Genomic DNA, 17592 nt, shown 5'->3' with positions numbered 1-17592 from the left:
TGACGTGCACTCCAAGTCTCCTGTGTTGCTTTCTTTCCAAAAATAACTTTTCCGAAGGTTTCATTCCGTTTGGACTCCGTTTGATATTCCTTTTCTTCGAAACCCTAAAACAAGGAAAAAAACAGAAACTGGCACTGGGCTCTGGGTTAATAGGTTAATCCCAAAAATCATATAAAGCATATAAATGCATATAAAACATCCAAGGTTGATAATATAATAGCATGGAACAATCAAAAATTATAGATACGTTGGAGACGTATCATGTTGTCATCAATTACCAAAAAGTGGGAGATTGAAAGCACAAGTGCTCCCTAGGTGGTTTTGGTAATTAATGTCAACATATCTCTTGTTGGACTAACACTTTTACCTAGTATGTTTCAGATAAGTTCAACAATGAAGTGGCATGGACTAGAGGATGTGAAACCCCTTCACTAGTGCAGAACCGGGCAATAGCACCGGTTCGTAAGGCCCTTTAGTGCCGGTTTGGTAACTGGTGCTAAAGTGTAGGAACTAAAGGACCCCCCCCCTTTAGTACCGGTTCAGCACGAACCGGTGCTAAAGGGCAACCACGTGGCACGAGCCAGCTTCGGGGGCAGGGAGCCCTTTAGTACCGGTTGGTGTCACCAACCGGTATTAAAAGGTTGGGGGGTTTGGGTTTATGATTTATTTTTCATTTAATTTTGTGTTTTCCATTTAATTATTTGTCGTTTGTTGGAATTTTACGATACTACGTATTGTACACGTTATGCATATATATAAATAGAATTTCTAGTAGAACCGATCATAATATATATATATCATCGAATGTCTCACAACCACCATTAATTAATTCACACATATATACACACATGTATATATATACAATTTCTCCTAATTGGTGCCTTCGGAGCCAGTGGCATTAGCCTAGCTAATTGGTGCCTTCGGAGCATGATAACAATAATTGGAAGTGGTTCATGGGGGCGGTAGCGGGTAATAGTATTCTCCTTTGGGATCTATGACCTAAGAAGGAGATCAATATGCATGTGTATTAGTTGTGTGACTAGATATCGATAATGGTGTAAAAATTGTGAATAGTGTTCTGACAATCGATATCATACCCACTCCTGTCTTTGAGATTTGCTCCTTTCGGACGCCATCATGCCAATGTTCTCGCAAACGTAGTATGCACATAGATCATTCCCCGACGCCTGCTTCAGGGCCTTTACAAGAATGGAATTTGATCAGATAATAATTAATCAAGCATGATAATTAAAGAGATGGCAGCTAGCTAGTACTACTTAATTACTTACCTTGGGTCGATACCATTTCAGATTTTGTTTCCATGGGCCTGGAGTGGCCCTGATGAACTTTGCCCAAGCCCTGCCCGCCGACAAAGAAAATGAATAAATCGGTTATTAAATAGTTGTTATCAGGAAATGATGAACTAATTAAATAGGCCGAGATATAGTTAATAATGATTGAAATTACCTGTTAACTATCCCCTTCACGATGGTGTAGTCACTTGCTTTCTTAAGTAGTGAGTCTAGTACTTCAACTGTTCCTTCATCAACTTTAATCATTAACAAGATCCAGTGAAATCTGCATGCACACACGTTTGCATGTCTTAATTAAGCGGGCATATGTAAGCAAAAACATGTAGCTAGCTAGTAGGGAAAAACAGAATTTGTAGTACAAGATAGTGTGACTCACTTGAAGTTGTAAGGAAGTAGTATATCTTCATTGTATTTGAGTTCCTTGAAGAACTGTAGCATGCTTTCCTCTACACTTTTTTCGTGATATGGATCTATTTTCCATGTGTATTCATTAATGGTATTTGGGTCAATGAACCCAATGCCATAGCGTCCACCTTTTTTCATTTCATAAATCTTCATCCTGCATAATACCATAGAAAAGAATATAGTGAGGATAATTAAAGGTAATGATTGATCAAAATGATCACTATAGCTAGCTTGAGACTTAAATTATAGAAAGAAATCACTTACAGACAATAGCAACTGACGATAGATTTGTCGAGTGCGTCTTTATTGTATAGCTGAAATAGTTCTGAATACTCAACGGTCACAGCTTTCTCATGGTAGTAATGATCCTTGTTGACATTCACCATGAGGGACTCTCGATTGGAAATCTTGGTAATGTCCATGTACCATTGATGCAATTCATACATTCTCGTTGGGAGCTTATGGACCTCCTCTGACTCGACCAAAGGTTGGCCCCGGGCTTATTTCCGTTTTATTTCCTCCTCTCTAGTCAGAGACATGGGCTCGATATCGAGGAGTTGTCCAACAATGATCCCGATCGATTCAGCCTGCGCAATATGCTCCTCGGTTATTACCACATCGCCCACCCCAGGAACGTTAACGGTTTGCCCACAATAATATTGGGCGCGCCTACTCTCATGTGTTGTTGGCACAACAAGCGGGGGGATTGATTGCGCCGCCTGTTCTCCTAGCTGGGGAACGGTTTTACCGCTCCTTTTGCCAGCTGATTTGCTCGAGCTCGAGCTCGCCTCTTTCTGTAGACGTCCTTGATTTAACTTCTTGATGTGGTGCTCATAGTCTGTGTCAACAGGCTTGGGAGCTGGTGCTCTAGCCATACGAATGAAGTGGTCAATCTTTTCTACAGGCACTTTCTCCCTTGGCGGCGATGGCGGTTTCGGTGCAAAATGGGCTTCCACCTCAGCCTTCGATATGGCTACATTTTCCTCCTCGGACTTGTCGTAAGGCCTCTGCGGAAGAGGCGCGAGGCTTGGACCATATTGAAATCGCTTGCCTCCGCCTGTACCTCCAGTACTACCTCGACTTGTACCGCTACGCACCATAGCTGAGGCGGATCTCTTCCGTGATTGCTGAGGCGGTGAAGACGGCTGACGTGGCTGAGTTGGAGGAGGAGTGGCCTGAAGCTGTGCCGTACTTGGAGGAGGAGTGGCCTGAAGTTGTGCCGGACTTGGAGGAGGAGTGGCCTGATGCTTTGCCGGACTTGGAGGAGGAGGAGTGGCCTGAAGCTGTGCCGGACTTGGAGGAGGAGTGGCCTGATACGTTGCTGGACTTGGAGGAGCGGGAGTCTGCTGACTCGGTGGCGGACTGCGACGAGGAGTCGGATGACGCGGTGTCAGTGGCCTTCGAAAGATGATGCTATCCTTTCTCCATAGGATGATACGATGGTTGGCCTCTCCTAGTGTGTGCTCATCGTCACCTCCAGGAATGTCAAGCTCTAGCCCCAAATATTGGTCCACCACCTCATCAACCAAGACACGAGCATAGCCCGCTGGAATCGGGTTGCAATGGAAGGTTGCCTCGGGGGGATTTGTAAAAGCAAGGGCGTCCGCCACCTTCATGGATATGTTCTTCATTTTGAAGTGTAGCTCGCAGTTAGTGTTCTCCATGATGTCATCCACTGGGTAGCTATCCAGCAATGCATCGCCCGGGGTGGAACCCACGCTGCTTCTCGGCATGGATGGGATGGTGCTATCCAATGCTGGATCATCCGCTAGCTGCTGAGACCCCCTTTGCTGGCTAAGTGAGTCGATCTGCTCCTGCTGCCGCTGGAATTTGACTGCCAAGTCCGCGTGCGCTGATTCTAGGCCTTGAAGGCATTCATAGTCTAGCTTCCTCTGCTCCTCCGCAATCTTCTTTCTCGTACGAGTTCTGTAGTCGGCGTTCCAGTCCGAAAACCCCTCATACCATGGGATAGCGCCCATGCCTCGTGTTCTTCCCGGGTGTTCAGGATTTCCCAGGGCACGCGTAAGCTCGTCGTTCTCTCTGTTCGGCTCAAACAACCCCGATCGAGCCTCTTCTATTGCAACAAGTAGCTTATCTTCGGCTCTGTCCAGACATGCCTTCTTCGAAACTTTGCCTGTCTTCGGGTCCAACTCCCCCCCATGCGCATAGAACCAAGTCCTGCACCTGGGGGGGCAGCTCAATGTTTCTGGAGTGACACCTGCATCCAGTATCTCTTTCTCAGACTTATCCCACTTAGGCATTCCCGCCGCATAGCCACCTGGCCCCAGCTTATGGAACTTATCCTTTTTTGCGGCATTGGCCTTGTTTATTCTTGACTGTTCCTTAGATAATTCTGAATCCTTGAATTTCACGAAATCGTCCCAATGAGCACTTTGGTTCTCTAGTGTTCCCTCGAATACTAGAGTCTTCCTTCCTCCGTTGACGTACTTGGCCCATTCACGAATCTTGTGGTTCTTGAATGCAACCGCCATATTCCTAAGAGCAACGTCCTTGACTTTCTCCACATCTGCATCTGTGAAATGATCTGGTAGGGTGAAATGTTCCATGAGCGTTTCCCAAAGCAGAAGTTTTTGTCTATCGTCGACAAAAGTAACTCCTGGACGTGACTTTGCTGGCTCTCTCCATTCTTGAAGGGAGAACGGGAGTTGGTCCTTCACAAGAACTCCGCACTGATGAATGAACTTGTCCGCAATCTTCTTAGGCGCTAATGGTTCGCCATTAGGTTTGATGGCCTCGATATTGTACTTTACGCCCTCCTTCAACTTTTTGTTCGGGCCACGTTTCCTGTTGCCTGAAGATTTGCTCGATCCGAATGGCTGAAAGAAGAAAGATCGATTCGTTAATATATCTTCAAGTCATTTAAAACATGTGATGATCACCAGATGCCTGCTTATATAAATATATATACCTCGTCGGTCTTTGTTGTTTCAAGATCAACATTTTCTTCGTCATGTTCATAGTTCATGACTTCATCAATTCGGTCGTCGCGATCGAATATCATATCACCCTCCCTGGTGTTGTTTAGATATTCGGAGCCGTCATAATCTTCTTCATTCTGATCATCATCTGGCCCGCGAGGATTGCGTATGATATTGAACAGGGCTTCTTCTCCCTCTCTGCCGGTATTGTCCGCCATAGGTTTTGTTTAACTAATCCAAAATAAATATAAAACAATTTAGTATTCAAATTACATCGTCTCGAATAATAGATATAATCTCGAATACATCGTCTCGAATAATAGATATAATCTCGAATACATCGTCTCGAATAATAGATATAATCTTGAATACATCGTCTCGAATAATATATAATCTCGAATACATCGTCTCAAATATTATATATCGAATACATCACTAGCTAGGTAGCTAACAAAGATCGAATACTACAGAAGAATCTAGGACACTCGCGGTTCCTGCGGCGTGGGCGGTGGACACCCAAAGAGAAGGAACCCTCACAGGATCATAGCTGAAGTGAGATCCCTGAAGAAACTGCCAGGTATTGGAGAACCTGCCGCCCTCTAACGCAACCATGTAGCGATGGACGTGCTTGTCCTCCTCCCTGACACGGCGACGTACCACCTCCGGCGGGGCCGGCTCCCTCCGCACCAAAACTGGCCCACGCGAACGCCACCAAACGAGATCAGGGTCGATGACGGGACCCGGGGCCGGGTTCCTCATCAAGCGTCGTGCCCCTCCAGGCAGCACCTCCCAGTGCCAGCCCGGCGGAGCCCAGTCCCGGACATGGGTCAGCCGGACGTCGTCGCGGACGGGTCGACGGCGAGGATGCGGGTCGGGCATCGTCGAGAACAAATACTAGCTATATGCCCGCAAAAAGTAACATTTTTTAATGATTGGATTTTGATAACGAAAATATCTAACATTTCTATATAACTAACATTCCTATAACATATCTAACAATGCTATATAACTAACATTTCTATAACATTTCTAATATTTCTATAACTAAAAAACAGAAGAAAAAAATTATAACATTTCTATATATATAACTAACATTTGTATAACATTTCTAATATTTCTATAACTAAAAAAAGAAAAAATTCTAACTTTTTTGTAACTATTTCTATAACTAAAAACAGAAAAAATTTCTAACAATTCTAACTTTTTTATAACTATTTCTATAACTAAAAAACAGAAAAATTTCTAACAATTCTAACATTTCTAACAATGCTATATAACTAACTATTTCTATAACTAAAAAAAGAAAAATTTCTAACATTTTTATAACTATTTCTATAACTAAAAAAATAAAAAATGTATGTGTGTGTGTGCTCACCGGCGAGGCAAGAGGCGACGGGGGGCGGCGACGGGGACGGTGACGGCGACGGGCGCGGCGACGATGGGGATGGCGACGACAGGGACAGGGACGGGGCGGCGACGACGGGGACGTACGGGCTGGGGCGGCAATGATGGGGACGGGGCGGCGATGACGGGGACGGGGATGACACGGGACGGGCCGGGACGGGGCGGTAGTGACGACGGGGACGGGGACGACGGGGCGGCGACGACGGGGACGGGGCGGCGACGGGGGTGGCGACGAGGGATATGGAGATGGGGGCGGCGGGCGACGGGGCAGAGGAGAAGAAGCATATGAGAAACTGAAATTTTTGAAGTGTTTAGTTATATAGAATGGACCTTTAGTACCAGTTGGAGCCACCAACCGGTACTAAAGGCCTGTTTTGGCCAGGCCAAGCGGCGGGAAGCGCACCCCCTTTAGTACCGGGTGCTGGCTCCAACCGGTACTAAAGGCCCCCCCTTTAGTACCGGTTGGTGCCACCACCCGGTACTAAAGGGGTTGCGCTGGCGTAGGTGCGGTGCGACAAGTTTAGTCCCACCTCTCTAGCCAAGGGGCATCCGCACTGGTTTATAACCCCCCGTGCGGTAGCTCTCTCGAGCTCCTCTCCAAAGCAGGCCTACTGGGCCTACATGTTCTGTGGTTCCCTGTGGGCCTACTGGGCCTTTGCGGGCGTGCATCCTGGCCCAACAACAGGTTGGGTTTCTAGTCGTATGCAGGCCACTCTGGCCCAGTAGGCGGGCTTTTTTATTTTTTTTGCTTTATTTATTTTTGAGTTGTTTTTTGTGTATTTAGAGTTTCTTTGTGAATATTTTTGCTTTAGGTACAAAAAATTACAAACTTTCTGTTAGTGCCCGTAGTTTTCAAATTTGAATAGTTTAAATTTTGAATTATTTGAAATTAGTGTGAATCACTAGTTTGTGAATAACTTAACTTTAAAAATCAGTAAAGGCATGAAAGAATTTGTTTGCACATAAAATTTCTTCGCGTTTCAAATGCCAAAACACATAACTACCCTAACTATTACAGAGATTCCCTCCTGGGTGTGAAACACAGAAGAAAGTGATGATAGTGAAGCCGATCACATCCCAGATCTTTGGGTGTGAAACTTTTTCTTCGTGTGTGTCCCTTTGCGTCGTAACCATGGAAAATCTTCATCATTTAACGGGATGCTCGGGTCAATATTCACTGTGAATGGAGCAATTTCATCAAACTTTTCATAATCTTCTGACATGTCTGTCTTGTCATCCACTCCCACGATGTTTCTCTTCCCAGAAAGAACTATGTGCCACTTTGGCTCATCGTACGAGGCATTCGCTTCCTTATCTTTTCTTTTTCTTGGCTTGGTAGGCATGTCCTTCACATAGAAAACCTGTGCCACATCATTGGCTAGGACGAATGGTTCGTCTGCATACGCAAGATTGTTGAGATCCACTGTTGTCATTCCATACTGCGGGTCTTCCGTTACCCCGCCTCGTGTCATATTGACCCATTTGCACCGAAACAAAGGGACCTTCAAACCGCGTCGATAGTCAAGTTCCCATATGTCCTGTATATAACCATAATATGTTTCCTTTCCCGTCTTGGTTTCTGCATCAAAGCGGACACCACTGTTTTGGTTCATGCTCTTCTTATCTTGGGCGATCGTGTAAAATGTATTACCATTTATCTCGTACCCTTTGAAATTCATTATATTCGAAGATGGTAACTGGGACAGCAAGTACAGGTCATCTTCAATAGAGGTATCATGCATGGTACGTGTCTGCAACCAACTAGCGAAACTCCTGGTTTGTTCACGTGTAATCCAGTCATCAGACCGCTCCGGGTGTTTGGAGCGTAGCAAATTCTTGTGTTCATCCATATACGGAGCCACCAAGGCGGAATTCTGTAGAACTGTGTAGTATGCTTCAGTGAGAGAATGTCCGTCCATACATATTATTTGTTCCCCTCCTAGCGTGCCTTTTCCATCCAGTCTGCCCTTATGCCGCGATTCAGGAACACCAATCGGCTTAAGGTCAGGAATAAAGTCAATACAAAACTCAATGACCTCCTCGTTTTCATGGCCCTTGGAGATGCTTCCTTCTGGCCTAACACGGTTATGAACATATTTCTTTAAGACTCCCATGAACCTCTCAAAGGGGAACATATTGTGTAGAAATACAGGACCCAAAACGTTAATCTCTTCGCATAGGTGAACTAGGACGTGTGTCATGATGTTGAAGAAGGATGGTGGGAACTCCAACTCGAAACTGACAAGACATTGCACCAAATCATTCTCTAACCTTGTATGATTTCTGGATCGATTACCTTCTGAGAGATTGCATTGAGAAATGCACATAGCTTCACAATGGCTAATCGAACGTTTTCCGGTAGAAGCCCCCTCAATGCAACCGGAAGCAGTTGCGTCATAATCACGTGGCAGTCATGAGACTTTAGGTTCTGGAACCTTTTCTCTGCCATGTTTATTATTCCCTTTATATTCGACGAGAAGCCAGACGGTACCTTAATACTGAGCAGGCATTCAAAGAAGATTTCCTTCTCTTCTTTGGTAAGAGTGTAGCTTGCATGACCTTGATGTATGCCGTATTTTCCGTGCATACGTTGCTGGTCCTCCCGTGCCTCAGGTGTATCTTTTGTCTTCCCATACACGCCCAAGAAGCCAAGCAGGGTCACACAAAGATTCTTTGTCACGTGCATCACATCGATTGCGGAGCGGACCTCTAGGTATTTCCAATAGGGCACGTCCCAAAATATAGATTTCTTCTTCCACATGGGTGTGTGTCCGTCAGCGTCATTCGGAACAGGATGTCCACCAGGACCCTTTCTAAAGACCACCTTCAAATCCTTGACCATATCATGTACATCAGCACCAGTACGGTGGCGAGGCTTCATCCGGTGATCCGCCTCACCTTTGAAATGCTTGCCTTTCTTTCTTACGGGATGCCTGCTTGGAAGAAATCGACGATGTCCCAGGTACACATTCTTCTTACAATTAGCCAAATATATACTGTCGGTATCATCCAAACAGTGTGTGCATGCGCGGTATCCCTTGTTTGTCTGTCCTGAAAGGTTACTGAGAGCAGGCCAATCATTGATGGTCACGAACAGCAACGCCTTTAGGTCAAATTCTTCCCCCATGTGCTCATCCCACGCACGTACGCCTGTTCCATTCCACAGTTGTAAGAGTTCTTCAAATAATGGCCTTAGGTACACATCAATGTCGTTGCCGGGTTGCTTAGGGCCTTGGATGAGCATTGGCATCATAATGAACTTCTGCTTCATGCACAACCAAGGAGGAAGGTTATACAAACATAGAGTCACAGGCCAGGTGCTATGGTTGCTGCTCTGCTCCCTAAAAGGATTAATGCCATCTGCGCTTAGACTAATACATACGTTCCTTGCATCATCTGCAAACTCCTTCCCGTACTTCCTTCGATTTTTCTACACTGCGACCCGTCAGCGGGTACTCTCAACTTCCCGTCTTTCTTACGGTCTTCTCTGTGCCATCGCATCGCCTTGGCATGCTCTTTGTTTTGGAACAACCGTTTCAACCGTGGTATTATAGGAGCATACCACATCACCTTGGCAGGAATCTTCTTCCTGGGGCGCTCGCCCTCGACATCACCAGGGTCATCGCGGCTGATCTTATAGCGCAATGCACCGCATACCGGGCAAGCATTCAAATCCTCGTACTCACCGCGGTAGAGGATGCAATCATTAGGGCATGCATGTATCTTCTGCACCTTTAACCCTAGAGGGCAGACAGCCTTCTTTGCTTCGTACGTACTCTCGGGCAATTCGTTGTCCTTTGGAAGCATATCCTTTATCATTACCAGCAACTTTCCAAATCCCTTATCAGATACACCATTCTCTGCCTTCCATTGCAGCAATTCCAGTGTGGTGCCCAGCTTTTTCTTGTCACCTACGCAAATCGGGTACAACAATTTTTTGTGATCCTCTAACATGCGCTGCAACTTCTTCTTCTCTAAATCACTTGTGCAGTTTCTCTTTGCATCGGCAATGGCCTGACCTAGATCATCAATGGGCTCATCCGATGCCTCTTCTTCAGCTTCTTCCCGCATTGCCGGCTCAGCTTCTTCCCGCATTACCGGCTCAGCTTCTTCCCTCATGGTTGTATCATCGTATTCAGGGAACCCATGGCCAGGATAGCTGTCGTCGTCCTCTTCTTCATTGTCTTCCATCATAACCCCTCTTTCTCCATGCTTGGTCCAAACATTATAGTGGGGCATGAAACCGGACTCAAACAGGTGGACGTGAATGGTTCTTGACGTAGAGTAATTATGACCATTCTTACAGCCAGCACATGGACAAGGCATAAAACCATCCGCTCGCTTGTTTGCCTCAGCCGCAAGCAGAAAAGTACGCACGCCATTAATGAACTCGGGAGAGCATCGGTCATCGTACATCCATTGCCGGCTCATCTTCAATACACAGCACCGAAAACATCAAATTAATACAATACATAAAGTTCATACATAAAGATCATACAACACTTAAATGCAACAAACAAATAACTCTCTAGCTAAAGAATTTAAATGCAACAACAAATGCGATCAAGATCGCAACTAAGGTAACAATTGATCCAACAGCATAATGATACCAAGCCTCACTATGAATGGCATATTTTCTAATCTTTCTAATCTTCAAGCGCATTTTCTCCATCTTAATTTTGTGATCATCGAGGACATCGGCAACATGCAACTCCAATTCCATCTTCTCCCCCTCAATTCTTTTCAATTTTTCCTTCAAATCCTCGTTTTCTCTTTCAACTAAATTTAACCTCTCGACAATAGGGTCAGTTGGAATTTCCGGTTCAACTACCTCCTACATACAAATATCTATGTCAACTTGATGGGCATAATTTGTCATAAACATGAAATGCAATGAATAGTTTTAAAAGAGAATATACCACATCCGAATCATAACCTGGACGAGGGCCGATGGGGACGGATATCAAAACCATGGCACTATGTATAACAAACAACCTATGGGTAAGATAATTATACAAGTAACTATATATCCAAATCACACAAACATCAATTTTTTATATAAAACTTCATGAACAAGAGGCTCACCACAAGGTGGTGCCGGCGATGGGACATTGCGAGCGATCGACGGTGGTTACGACGGAGATTTAGAAGGTACTAAGTAAACCACACCTACATATGCAAACTAAGTGTTATTTTTGACCTCAAATTGCATATAAATCAAATACTATCACATATATATAATTCCTCCCAAATTACTAAACTCAAAAATCAATCACTATATAAAGCATTGCACGAGCTAATCTAGCAATGAGAGATGAAAGGAAAAAGTTGCTAACCTTTGTGATCATTTGAATGGATGGGGGCCTTCAAATCTTGACAAATTTTGGGCAAAATGTGTGATGAGCTTGAGAGGAATAGGGAAAAGAACAGAGAGGAGAGGGGAAAGGGGAAGAACAGAGTGAGCTCGGGTGGACGAAGGGTCTATGTAGGACGACCTTTAATACCGGTTCATGATACGACCCGGTACTAAAGGTGCTGGAGGGGCCCCGGACTGACAACATCCTGCCACCACTCACTTTAGTACCGGTTCGCGGCACGAACCGGTGCTAAAGGTACGCCACGAACCGGTACTAATAAGAGCGGCCGGCTAGCCGTTGGAACCAGCACTAATGCACACATTAGTGCCGGCTCAAATTCAAACCGGCACTAATGTGCTTCACGTTTGACCCTTTTTCTACTAGTGCCTCAAAATGCTAAGGACAAAGGATTGGCTCAAGCTCCAAGCTCAAGACTCTACATTTTCTATTTTAGTGGTCCAAGATCACATTCAGTCTATAGGAAAAGCCAATACTATTAAGAAGGGATGAGGTGTTGCTTAATGAGGCTCTTGCTCAAAGTGCTTAGTAATATGATCCAATGCCCTCAACCACTTTCTCACATCCACATATGTCCCAAACCAAAAGTTGAACTCGGATCCACCGATTCTTTCTATCCGGAGCCACCGAGTTCAGTTGACATAGCCACTGCCAGAAACCCTAATCAGTTCGGTCTCACCGATGGGATCTCGGTCTCACCGAGATGGGCTTGCAAACTCTCTGTTATCCATTGCAATATTTTCGGTCCCACCGAGATATGCAATCGGCCCCACCAAGTTTGCTTGGCCAACTCTCTGTTTCGCTTATTACCCAAATCGGTCCCACCGAGTTTGAGTAATCGGTCAAACCGAGTTTTTGATTTACCCTAACCCTAGCACATCGGTCCCACCGAGTTGATCCAGTCGGTCCACCGAGTTGATCCAGTCGGTCCCACCGAAACTCCTAATGGTCACTAGCTTTGCTAAATCGGTCCGATCGAGTTTATCAATTCGGTCCCACCGAGATTGGCAAGTTGTGTGTAACGGTTAGATTTTGTGTGGAGGCTATATATACCCCTCCACCACCTCTTCATTCATGGAGAGAGCCAACAGAACAAACTTACACTTCCAACCTACTTTTTCTGAGAGAGAACTACCTACACTTGTGTTGAGGCCAAGATATTCCATTCTTACCATATGAATCTTGATCTCTAGCCTTCCCCAAGTTGCTTTCCACTCAAATCTTCTTTCCACCAAATCCATATCCTGTGAGAGAGAGTTGAGTGTTGGGGGGACTATCATTTGAAGCACAAGAGCAAGGAGTTCATCATCAACACACCATTTCTTACTTCTTGGAGAGTGGTGTCTCCTAGATTGGCTAGGTGTCACTTGGGAGCCTCCGACAAGATTGTGGAGTTGAACCAAGGAGTTTGTAAGGGAAAGGAGATTGCCTACTTCGTGAAGATCTACCGCTAGTGAGGCAAGTCCTTCATGGGCGACGGCCATGGTGGGATAGACAAGGTTGCTTCTTCATGGACCCTTCGTGGGTGGAGCCCTCCGTGGACTCGCGCAGCCGTTACCCTTCGTGGGTTGAAGTCTTCATCAACGTGGATGTACGATAGCACCACCTATCGGAACCACGTCTCAAAAATCTCCGTGTCTCCAAATTGCGTTTGCACACTCCAATCCCATCCCTTTACATTCTTGCAAGTTGCATGCTTTACTTTCCGCTGCTCATATACTCTTTGCATGCTTGCTTGATATGTATTGTGTTTGTTAAACTTGTGCCAAAACTCCACTTCAACCTAAAGAAATTAAAAACTGCAACTTTTAGCACTTAGTGTCTAATCACGCCCCCCCCCCCCTCTAAACACCTCTTCTCGATCCTTTCACCGTCCTTTCAATGTGATTCTGATCAAAAGGATCAAAAGCAACTACTAACCATAGTCTAGGTTTGCAATTCAGTCCCTATTGTAGTCACTTAGAACGCAACAAGGGGTCAGTTGCAGACCAACTGAGCATGAGGGTGGGTTGCGGCGGCTAGATCCTACTGTGGCCAGGACTGGCACAAATCCTCACAATGATGATGCTGAAAACATATGTCACCGCCGGTGTGCGATGCCAGCATGACTAGACATGACCGAGCATGAGTGTGGGATGCGGCGGCTGGATCCCGAAGTGGGGATGACTAATACAAATCCCCGCGGTGACGGCGACGAAGACATATATATGTCTCCGCCGGCGTGCGGCGATGTCATGGTTAGGCGCATTAGCCAACTGAGCTTGGGAAATTTTGGAGATCTGCAGAGGAGAGAGGAGGAGAGGATAATAAGGATTGGACGAAGTAGAAGGACTTGACGAAGTGCTCGGCGTTTGATGGTGACGCCATGGCCACATGTTGCAGCGGGCAAAGCTCGAGAGGTTTAAGAGTGCAAAGGAGAGAGGGACATGAGAGAGGAGGGAGAGGAGAAGAAGGAGGGGAGGAAGGAGAAGTGCACATCGGTGTGCCGCTTCGATGAGGTCACCGGCCAATGCAACAGGTGACTCGAGATAACGTTAGTGATGAGCTAGGATGCTTTGCAACAAAGGCCATGTTGCAATTGCAACTAGACACTTGTTGTAATAGGGACGGACATGGATGCAAGCTACACAATTTTTATTTGAAGAAGAAAAATCTACAATAAGACTTCTATTGTAAAACTTTCTACAACAAGACACATGTTGCAATAATGGAGGCGCCACTTGGTCAATCGATGCCGGAAATCTAACGACTCGTGCCCTGGCTGATCTTTTAAAAATATCAGCTGGCAGATGTTGGAAATATGCCCTAGAGGCAATAATAAAGTGGTTATTATTATATTTCCTTAATCATGATAAAGGTTCATTATTCATGCTGGAATTGTATTGACCGGAAACTTAAATACATGTGTGGATACATAAAAAAATATCGTGTCCCTAGTGAGCCTCTACTAGACTAGCTCATTAATCAAAAGATGGTTAAGGTATCCTAACCATAGGCATGTGTTGTCACTTGATAATGGGATCACATCATTAGGAGAATGATGTGATGGACAAGACCCATATGTTAGCTTAGCATATGATCGTTCAGTTTTATTGCTATTGCTTTCTTAATGTCAAATACATATTCCTTCGACCATGAGATCATGCAACTCATGGATACCGGAGGAATACCTTGTGTGCTATCAAACATCACAACATAACTGGGTGATCATAAAGATGCTCTACAGGTATCTCCGAAGGTGTCTGTTGAGTTGGCATGGATCGAGATTAGGATTTATCACTCTGTATATCAGAGAGGTATCTCTGGGCCCTCTCGGTAATACAACATCACAAGAAGCTTGTAAGAAAAAATGAAAGGAGTTAGTTACGAGATGATGTATTACGGAACGAGTAAAGAGACTTCACGATAACGAGATTGAACTAGGTATCGAGATACCAACATCGAATCTCGGGCAAGTAACATACTGACAGAAAAAGGGAACTACGTATGTTGTCATAAAGGTTCGACCGATAAAGATTTTTGTAGAATATGTAGGAACCAATATGGGCATCCAGGTCCCGCTATTTGTTATTGACTGGAGAAGCATCTCGGTCATGTCTACATCATTCTCGAACCCGTAGGGTCCGCATGCTTAACATTCGTTGATGATATAGTATTATATGAGTTATGTATGTTGGTGACCGAATGTTGTTCGGAGTCCTGGATGAGATCACGGACATGACGAGGAGCTCCGGAATAGTCCGGAGGTAAAGATTGATATATGGGATAATAGTTTTTGGTCTCTGACAGGGTTCCGGAATTCACCGGAAGGGGTTTCAGATGTTTCCCGAAATGTTCTGGTGCGAGAACACTTTATTTGGGCCAAGGGGTCAATCCCAAGAGACTTTAGGAAGATGCAAAAGGAAGTTTTGTGAAGGCCAAGGGCTAGATGCCGAGGACCCTGGCGTCTGGGGCCAAACGCCAGGGACCCTGGCGTCTAGTCCTGGAGTTCGAGAAGGACTCTTGCCTTGCATGCCAAACTGACTTTGAGGAGGCTCTTTCTCCAAGAAACGACCCAGGACTTGATACGTCTCCAACGTATCCATAATTTTTGATTGTTCCATGTTGTTATATTATCATTCTTGGGTGTTTTATAGTCATTTTATATCATTTTTTGGTACTAACCTATTTACTGAGTGCCAAGTGCCACTTGCTGTTGTTTGCATGTTTTTTACATCGCGGGAAATCAAATATCAAACGGAGTCCAAACGCAGTGAAACTTTTTGTGGATTTTTTTGGACCAGAAGACATCCAGTGGGCCGAATAAGCACCTGGGGGTGCTCCGAGGGGAGCACAACCCACCAGGGCGCGCTTGGAGGCCCATGCGCGCCCTGGTGGGTTGTGCCCACCTCAGTTGCCTCCCGAACCTCCTCTTTACTCTATAAGTACCCCAATATTCCAGAAACCCTAGGGAAGTCGACAAAAATCAATTCCAGCCGCCGCAAGTTCCAGAACCACCAGATCCAATCTACACACCATCACGGAGGGGTTCATCATGTCCATTGGTGCCTCTCTGATGATGCGTGAGTAGTTCTTTGTAGACCTTTGGTTCCGTAGTCAGTAGTTAGATGGCTTCCTCTCTCTCATTTGATTCTCAATACAATGGTCTCTTGGAGATCCATATGATGTAACTCTTTTTGCGATGTGTTTGTTGGGATCCGATGAACTTTGAGTTTATGATCAGATATATCTTTTTATCCATGAAAGTTATTTGAGTCGTCTTTGATCTCTTATATGCATGATTACTTATAGCCTCGTATTTCCCAATATTTGGGTTTGTTTGGCCAACTTGATCTATTTATCTTGCAATGGGAAGAGATGCTTTGTGATGGGTTCGATCTTACGGTGCTTGACCCCAGTGACAAAAGGGGAACCGACACATATGTATCGTTGCTATTAAGGATAACAAGATGGGGTCTATTTCTACATAAATAGATCTTGTCTACATCGTGTCATCGTTCTTATTGCATTACTCCGTTTCTCCATGAACTTAATACACTAGATGCATGCTGGATAGAGATCGATGTGTGGAGTAATACTAGTAGATGCAGGTAGGAGTCGGTCTACTAATCTTGGACGTGATGCCTATATAATGATCATAGCCTGGAAATCATCATGATTATTGAAGTTCCATCAATTGCCCAACAGTAATTCGTTTACCCACGGTTTGCTATTTTTCTCGAGAGAAGCCACTAGTGAAACCTACGGCCCCCGGTCTCTTCTTTAATATATTTTCCTTTGCGATCTATTTTCCTTTGCTTTTATTTTCAGATCTATTAAACCAAAAATCCAAAAATACCTTGATGCACCTTATTTTATTTGGCGTTCGATCTATCAACTTATTACAACTTTCTCATGTCCGTTTGCCAATTTTTGGCGTCGTTACCCGAAAGGGATTGACAACCCCTTTAATACGTCGGGTTGCGAGTATTTGTTATTTATGTGCAGGTGCCGTTCACGTAGTGTTGCGTGGTTCTCCTACTGGTTCTATAACCTTAGTCTCATCACTGAGGGAAATACCTACCATTGTTGTGTTGCATCATCCCTTCCTCTTTGGGGAAATATCGACGTAGTTCTAGCAGACATCAAAAGGAATTTCTGGCGCCGTCGCTGGGGAGACATCATCAACATCTACCAGGTTCCTAATCCGATGTCTCTCCTCGCAATTTACATTATTTTCCATTTGCCTCTTGTTTTCCTCTCCCCCACTTCACAAAAATTTGCCATTTTATTCGCCCTCTTTTGCGTTCGTCATTTTCTTGCCGGGTCTATTTTTAGTGCAATCTTGTTGCGTAGTCACAGTGACTCAGGAGAACACCAAGTTGTGTGATTTCTCTAATACCAACAACAATGATTTTATTGGCACTCCGATTGCTCCTCTCGCCACTAGTGTGGAGTCTTGTGATATTAATACCGCTTTGTTGAATCTTGTTATGAAAGATCAATTTTCCGGTACTTAACACATTCGTGGAATTATGTGATATGCAAAAGAAAAAATATGTGGACAATGAGGTTGTGAAGATGAAATTATTTCCGTTTTCTTTGAGAGATCGTGCAAAAATTTGGTTTTCTTCTTTGCCTCAAAATAGTATTGATTCTTGGGATAAGTGCAAGGAT

This window comes from Triticum urartu, chromosome 7A (genome assembly GCF_056163025.1).
Source record: "Triticum urartu cultivar PI428250 chromosome 7A, HENAU_Tu73, whole genome shotgun sequence".
NCBI lineage: Eukaryota > Viridiplantae > Streptophyta > Magnoliopsida > Poales > Poaceae > Triticum > Triticum urartu.
The sequence above is the reverse complement of the archived record's forward strand: the minus strand, read 5'-3'. Positions refer to the sequence as shown.